Raw genomic sequence first — 7202 nt, 5'->3', positions numbered from 1 at the left:
TCGTAATTAAAAGTGGGAAATTCAAAATTTCCCCTGAGAAATGCACTTAGGTCCCATCCACACTAAGCCGAAGAAATTTGAAAACGCAAGTTTTACTCTGAAAACGCATCAAATGTTTTCAGTCCACACTGCGCCGGAGGAATTCAAAAACGCAACGATCACCGGTCATTTTGGATTCGTGCTTGAGGAAAACACGGTCAGAGAAATCACAGGATTATAGCGACTACAACGTTTACGAAGAGCTCCGTTTTCAAAATGTTTTTCGTCCACACGAAAACGAAAAGCCGTTGTTTTCAAATTCCTCCAGCTTGAAGAGCGTTTTCGAAAAGCTCCGTTTTCGTAACGGATTTGTGTGAACGGTAGGCCTAACCATTGAAATAAAGCCGCGTTTTCAAATTTCAACGGCAAACTGTGGACGCCGCCTTAGATTTCAACTGGAAAATTACATTTGAAGACTAAAATCAACTTATTCAATTTTTGGAATTATTTCATTATCCTTAGCTTAAAATGAAAAGATCAAATTATTCACGGACGTTTTAAAGCAAGCAGGATCGAGTATGTTTGGTTTGTATTTATTGCTCTATGCTAACTATTTCTTTTCTTTTCTATGTTAACTTCAATTTTCCACTTCAGTCATCATTATTTTTCATTTCATTGGCTTTCTATGTTTTTGTCCTTGATTTTCAATGTTTGCTTAATTAGAAAACTGAGATTTCAACTGAATGTTCAAAGACGCTTTATTTGCCACGAGTAGTATTTTTTGTAACTAATAATTCCTTTCCTTTCCAGTTTGTTAAGTTCTCGGTAAAACGAGGACCAGATGATGGTGGATGGCGCATGGAGAAACGCGGATTGGAAAATCGGGACCCAAAATTGCGGAAAGAGAAATGAGGATGCAAAATTGCGCATAAAAAAATGCGAAAGGAAAATTACGAATGGCAGTCCGGGAATGGAAAATTGTGGATGTAAAGTTGTGAATGACAGTCCGGGGATCCGTGGATGGAAAATTAGAAATGACAGACAGATAGTCCAGGTATCTGGCCGTTGCGTTGCGTTGCGTTGCGTTGACAATTCAGGTTCCAAAATAAGCTAAAGGGCTCCAGGACGGCGAGACTGTTAACTTTGAAGATTCATTATTTAAGGTGGCTCAAAATAGTTTCCAGCGGTTAGATTTTGATGGGTCATTAGGGACCGTTCATTTTTTATGAGGGAGGGGGGGCTGGTGGGATTTGGGAAGCACCATTTAAAAATCGCATGACCCCCCCTCAACTTACCAATTTTTTCACATACCCCCCCTTATAGCGGTCATTTTTTGGGATGACCCCTCCCCAAAAAAAAATTGAGCAAACAATATTTAGATTTCAACTTTTTAATATTTCTCTATTATCCCCCTACTTCACGTTATTGTGCTCACTATGAAGACAATATTTACAATCTCTATACTACAGAGTGCTGTTGTTTAAAAAACAAATCAAAAGAAAGAGAAGTCAATTTCGGATCTCCTAGTTATGGCTCGCCCTGAGTGTGTGGCATTTGGCCTCTCATTGGCATCTTCCTCATCTGAATTGATGAATGCAAGAATGACGTCACTTGAGTCATCTTCTCCCCCAGAGTCAATGGCATCACTGTCATACTCATCATTGTCACTTTCATCCGTTTCACTGCTGTCAGCAGTTGCCCTGCTGTCATTTTGTGTCAATGTCCTGGCATTTCTCAGTGTTCGTTGGCCAGCTCTGAGAGAACTCTTCTGCTGCAAGCATGAATGTCTTACAATTGCCTTTACTTTCTCACTCTTGCTACTTTTCAAATGCTGCTTCAGCCCGTGGTGGTTCAAGTACTTGTTTAGTTCTGGAACACGTAGCTTTTTAAGCTTGGTTAGATCTTCGTACAACTCAGTCCAAGGATAATCCTCATATGATTTATCTTTTGCGTCCCTACTTAACTTTGCCTTTTCTTCTGCTCTCTTTTTCCTTTTAAATGCCAGCACTTCAAGATACTGAAGATAATCCACCACAAACTTTGATTTGACAATAAACTTATCTGCAAATAGAGCAACGCTCTCTGTGTCAGATAAAACCAGCCTGCCACTTCCATGCTCTTTCTTCGCTTAGACCCCTGGCTGCCAGTCATCTGGATCACGCCCTTCTTTTGGGGTCTTCTGGTAGGAGAGGTAGTGGTATTCCGGTAGGCAGGAATGGTCAGGAACTGGTTTAGGGTATTTTTCTATCGGTGGTCCAGTCCATTCACAACAAAAAGAACAAATTTCTCCTACCTTTTCTTGACAGGACAACTTTAGAAACTCCCTGTAGTTCTCCCCCTCCTCATAGCGCTCATTCATAAACTTAAATAAAGTTTATGTATGTATGTATGTATGTATGTATGTATGTATGTATGTATGTATGTATGTATGTATGTATGTATGTATGTATGTTCTCAATCTTACGGAAGTAACAGTGGCCTGGAACAGAGTCTTTCCTTGCTCCTGCATTGTGATACTGTTGATTTGTTGTGTGAAACACATTGTTACATTTAATTTACAGATGTCTTTATTTGGAAGGTTTTTACCTCTACTCTAGTGATAGGCATGTATAAATGTTGCCCTGTGCAGGTAAAACAAAAAACTATGAGTGTTCTCAAATCTTGCAAATAGTGGATTACTTTTTATAAATTTTAGCATACTTGTTGTGGTTTAAATTTATCTATGGTTTAAAATTTCTTAAAATTCAATGTCTCAAGTTCATTGTCATAATTTAGAACAAGGAGAAATGAAAATCCAATTGGTTTGAAAATTTTAGCCAAAACTAAATTTAAACCACAACATACCCATGAAGTCAAATAAATGTGAACATTTTACAAATAAATATGGACTTGTTTACCTGGCCTGGGTGTCACATGGGCTGACATGTATCCATGGGGCCCGGGTGCCTCATCGATTCGATCGCGTACTTCTTGGCAACAATGCCACACATTTTGCTGCACAGCCTGTTCCTCTCGAGTGATAACAATGGGGTGACAGGCCTACACAACTCCTATCCACGTGTAATAGCCGCTTTGAGAGTTCTGCTCGAACTAGTATATCTTTGAGGATCTGCCCCATTTATATTGTACGATAGGGGGATCTTTGAATATTTTGCTAAGCAATAATCCTGTTTTTAGGAGGACATTTCACCAGAGTAGAGCCGTTAGAGGTCATAGGTCTGCGTGGTTTCCGCTATTATCCGCGTGTACGTTGTAGAGTTTGACACCTCTGTTTTTGGCCACGTGCTAGTTTTATTTCCTCATTTGTATTGCAAGATATGTTTTCAGCTCTCTAAATATTAGCTCTGGAGGGATAAAGTTTGAAATATTCCGTGAACATGTTGGTTACTTGCATTTTGTATTATTACGCCGGGCCCGGCTGTTTGATTAACTGTTGCACGTTATGCTGCTTCTTATCACGGGTGTCATATTTATCTTTGTCCGGCTTCGCCAGAGATAGCTGTAGCTTTCCTTGTTGAAAGCTATGAGTCTGTCTTAGAGACACGTTCTTATGTTTCTTGCCATTTCATCGAGCTTTTTGTCCTTCCAGTTTGTTCGTCCTGGAACTGCAAATGTAGATGTTCACGCTGAAGTCTGTGGACGGTGTTGTTTATGATATTGTGTGGTTTTGTTCAGGCAAAAGCTCTGAATTTAGGAGTTCTTCCTATGATTGTTCATCCAGCTCCACGTTGTGGTTGTCATTGCTTTTATTTGCGATGTTGTCAGGTTTTCTTGAGACTGTTAATAGTCCCTCTTTTGTTAGGAGGCTCGTAGCCTTGTAGATCAGGCGAGACCGCGGTTTCGATCCTTCTGGATCTCATCAGTTGCCGATAACAGGGAGTGGTAGAGACCAATGCTCGGCAACACTCCGCACCTGGCATATTTGTTTGGTATTATATACTCGTTCGGCGGATCGAGAATTCTTGATTGTGATTGGTAGTTCTGCCACCAGCGAATGGTCAGCATAAAGTATTTGTACACAGCTTGACACTGTGTTTTCTACGATGGCTGTAATGCCTATTTTCTCCAGCATGTGTGATGAGATTCCACACTCTTTCAGTCCAATGGGTTTGCTTTAAAGCAGGGCGAAGAATTTGCCCACAGTTTTAATGTAAAACAGATCAAATGTATAGAAGCTAAGTTGACGAAGGTCACGCAGGACATGGAAGCACTAGAAAATAAGAAGAGCAACTATAACAGCATATTCAAGGGCATACTCAAACAGCACATCAACAAAAGGAGAAGGAAAAAAGAAAACCGCAGAAAGTCAAATGAAAGAAAGAGGAAGCGGACTGAAAACAACGTCCAGCGAGTTTATGGAATCTGTGTTGGAAACCCGCTAGGAAATGATCTTCCACAATGCCTTGTGTACCCTCCTAGAACGGCCGTCCCGGAAGAGTGCATTAAAGTTGAGGATGTTGCCACGTCGTTATTTACAAGAGATGGGCCATACATCGCACAGCTCTTGGAAGGGAACTATTTCATCAATGCTGCAAGAAGCAGAATCACAACCAACCTTGAGCAGGAAGTCAGAGATTATGTTTACACCTTCATGTACCCTGAAGAGTACACTCTGACGGAAAGCATTGCTGCTTCTTGCAGCATTGGTGAAAGAGACTCCCATAGCAACACAAGCGGCGACGAAGAACTCGACGACAGCGAAGATGAAGATGAGTGCCAGTGAAAGTTGCATTCGAAAATAACAGTGTTAAATACTTCTTTTCAGTAGCTACAAATGCTTTTTGTCGCCAAACGTTTTTTTAAAGCAGAAGGAAAGTTTGTAATAAATTTGTATCCTGCCTTCTATGTTTATTCGACAGCAATTTTTTTGATATTCAAACACTATGCCATTTTAAAGTTTTACTAAAATATTTCACGTGACCCCCCCTTTTCCCCTTACTTTTTTGGGATGGCCCCCCCTCGAAAGCCATTTTTTTTCGCATGGCCCCCCCCAAATCCCACCAGGCCCCCCCCAAATCCCACCAGCCCCCCCGACCATATAAAAAATGAACGGTCCCTTATAACCATTCTTTATCAGTTGATGCTACAATCAGGTTCAGAGCCACTTTAAAATTTGAAATGGTTAAGGTAGCTCTGAACCCTATGTACAGATTTTTTTTAAACTTTGCCAAAAGTTGCGTGTTATCATGCTTATTAAAATTTGATAAATAACAAAAATTTCCTCGTGCCGTTTTTAAATTATAAGCCCCTTAAGCTGAAAATAAGGGTGTTTTTAGCAGGTCATACTATTGCTATGGTAACCTATTGTGTCTCGAAAATACCAATGATTGGGCAGTTTTTGGATACCATGATTGTAGCATCAACTGATAAAGAGTGGTTATAATGACCCATCAAAATCTAAGTGCTGGAAACTGTTTTGAGCCACCTTAATCCAAAGTTCTACTTTAAGTGGGGCCTGCTGAAAAACAAATTTCTCCCAAAACTTGATAATACAGACTCTACTGAACAGTTTAAACAAAAGTTTAAGCAACAGTTTAAGCGCTGCTGTATATGTATTCATAAACTTGCAATAAACTTATAAAAATGTTTTGATTTGGACCAATAATTCTCACTACCGAAGAATTTGAACCTTTGAAGGCTTATCACTGATAAACCTTCAAAGGTGAGAATTATTTGTCCAAATATCAGGTAGCCATAAGTGGTTTTACGACAACTAAGATAGCTTATAGAGATAAAACAATTTTCCTATCACCAGTTCATGTTATTAGTTTGCATCATTGCCTTACCTGACTGAATGCTGGGTTCAATTACACACATTTTCTAATATACTTTGAACCATCACTTCTATTTATTTCTAGCGAACTTTTGAGTATTTACATGCTTCCGGCTGCGGCGAGGGGGTCTGTGAAATCTATTTTCACACTACGTAACTTTGACAAAAAAAATTGAATAGCTAACTTGTGCCAGTTGGGATTTTTAATAACGACTTCATCTTTCAAAATTGGAATGGTTGCTAGCTTTTGATTCTCTGGATTTCTTTTGGATGAATGTCAGCGATATAACTGGAATGAGCGGAGGCCGAAGTTCTAGTTATGATCATCGCAACCAACTCCATTCATCAGTCATGTGAAAACAAAAACAAAAACAAAAAAACAAGAAGAATCGTAATAATAAAGTGTATTATCGTTTGTCTCACGATGTAGTCACTTGAGATGTAGATCGCGACGTTTCGACTGCTTACTGCTAGTCTTCTTCAGGCGATGAGGTCGACTGATTGCACGGTATCATTTATATCACAAAGGTCGGCTGTGATTGGTGCATTTCGATCCTCCTATTGTTCCATTGTTCTGGCGAGTAGCTGTTCCCTCAGTGGTCCGCTGTTGTACCGTTCTCCTGTTGTTGTGTTTCTTGATCGTGGGTATCCATGCTTCAGGAATTTCAATTCCACTATCCCTGTTGATGTTGTTAGGGTGAAGTCTTATGTAAATAGCTTCCTTGACCCTACGTGTGTACCAGTGAGGATCTCGATCAATAAACTTGACCTCATTCCAGATAGGATAGTGGCCGGTCTCGTGGGTGTGTCTCACTACATCGTGAGACAAACGATAATACACTTTATTATTGCATCTACCACGATGAATAACAACAACCTTTTCCTCGACAAGAAGAATCATTTCATGAAATTGTCAGAAAGGGACTGTCCAAGAAACTGGATTTCGGTCTGTTAATGATAGCCTGCGTCAGCGGACAGTCAAAACCGCCGGTGTAGGACTACTAATACAGCGGATTTTGTAACACGTCCGGTTGCAACGCAGGCTAGTTAATGAGGGCTAAGGCATACATAGGAAAGGTACACGGCTCCTTACCTAGGCTAAGTTAGATTTGACATTATTGTTTAGTGGAGGATCGGAAAGAATACGTAATAATTAATAATTATTCCACGAGCGCGCTTTGGATATGTGATGGTAGATAGGCAACGAGGCGCGTAGCGCCTAGTTGGCTATAATCATCTCATATCTTCCAAGTGTGAGTGGAATACTTGTTTCATTAAAAATCCCTCTAAATATAGAAAAATAAAATAAAAATAAAAACGCCCCCCAATAGTATCCGTACGCTTATTTACCATGTTATACCGTAATGGCTCAGCCAATGAAAACTCTTGAATTGCATTATGCAATGTCCAGTTTTTAATAACTTTTTATAGTTTATGCAATCAAGATACC

This window comes from Orbicella faveolata, unplaced genomic scaffold, assembly GCF_042242905.1.
Source record: "Orbicella faveolata isolate gen_17 unplaced genomic scaffold, um_ofav_v1 contig_3, whole genome shotgun sequence".
In the NCBI taxonomy this organism is placed as follows: domain Eukaryota; kingdom Metazoa; phylum Cnidaria; class Anthozoa; order Scleractinia; family Merulinidae; genus Orbicella; species Orbicella faveolata.
Note: the sequence above shows the minus strand (reverse complement) of the source record.